The sequence below is a fragment of the Nematolebias whitei genome, chromosome 17, assembly GCF_014905685.2.
Source record: "Nematolebias whitei isolate Nwh7 chromosome 17, NemWhi1, whole genome shotgun sequence".
Taxonomy (NCBI): domain Eukaryota; kingdom Metazoa; phylum Chordata; class Actinopteri; order Cyprinodontiformes; family Rivulidae; genus Nematolebias; species Nematolebias whitei.
In genome coordinates, this window is record NC_056514.1 from 41356409 (window position 1) to 41357801 (window position 1393).

At 41.1% G+C, this 1393-nt stretch overlaps 1 protein-coding gene across 2 annotated transcripts in view; it reads left to right on the plus strand.

Annotated features, from left to right (window-relative positions):
- Positions 1-1393, plus strand: part of LOC119424225 (hepatic leukemia factor-like) — a 9090-nt gene that overhangs the window by 618 nt on the left and 7079 nt on the right. The gene's annotated exons all lie outside the window — the stretch shown is intronic.

A 1393-nucleotide genomic window follows, 5' to 3' on the forward strand; every position in this document is an offset into this window, starting at 1 on the left:
GTGAACATCTACAAAGAAATAATCTGAAGAGTTTCAGTCAGGGTTTAGAGCTCATCATAGCACAGAAACAGCACTAGTAAAAGTCACTAATGATATTCTCATGGCCTCAGACAATGGACTTGTGTCTCTACTGGTCCTGTTAGACCTCAGTGCTGCATCTGATCCAGTTGATCACAATATTTTACTACAGAGGCTTGAAGATGATGTTGGGATTACAGGAACGGCTCTAAAATGGTTTAAATCATATCTATCTGATAGATTCCAGTTTGTAAATGTAAACCATAAATCTTCTTCATACACCAAAGTTAGTCATGGAGTTCCTCAGGGCTCAGTGCTTGGGCCAATATTTACTTTATATATGCTTCCATTAGGTAAAGTTATTAAACAGCATGGGATAAATTTTCATTGTTATGCTGATGACACTCAATTATATTTGTCCATTAAACCCAATGAATCCAATCAGCTACTTAGACTACAAGCATGTCTTAAAGACATAAAAACCTGGATGACCCTTAATTTTCTCCTGTTGAACAGACAAGACTGAGGTTTTGGTTTTTGGACCTGAGCACCTTAGGAATGAATGTTTCAGTCTTTCTCCCTCCTTAGATGCATTAATCTGTCCTCCAGCTCTAATGTTAAAAATCTTGGTGTTATTTTTGATCAGGACATGTCTTTTATCCCCCACATTAAAAACGTTACTAGAACCTCCTTCTTCCACCTGCGTAATATCACTAACATTAGAAACATCTGATCTAAAGATGATGCAGAAAAACTGGTCCATGCATTTGTCACGTCTAGACTGGACTATTGCAATGGTTTATTATCTGGGTGTCCAAATACTTCTTTAAAACGTCTTCAGTTGATCCAACATGCTGCTGCCAGAGTCTTAACTGGAGTTACTGGGAGAGATCATATCTCTCCAGTTTTAGCTTCTCTCCATTGGCTCCCTGACAAATCCAGAATAGAATTCAAAATCTTACTTCTAACCTACAAAGCTCTCAACAACCTAGCTCCATCTTATATTACAGATCTTATTGTTCCATATTTTCCTAACATATTTTCCTAACGGTGGAAGTGGTCTCCAACTACAAGTACTTGGGTGTGCACCTGAACAACAACCTCAGCTGGAGCACCAACACCACCAGCCTGATGAAGAAAGCTCATCAGAGACTCTACTTCCTCAGACGGCTGAGACGAGCTGGTCTGGAAGCTCAGTCCTCACCTCCTTCTACAGGTGTGCAGTGGAGAGCATCCTGTGCTCCAGCATCAACGTGTGGCATGGAGGCTGCACAGCTGCAGAAAGAAAAGCTTTGCAGAGAGTGGTGAAGGCTGCACAGAAGATGTTGGAGTCAGTCTTCCCACCATCACAGACATCTACACCTCCAGATGCAGG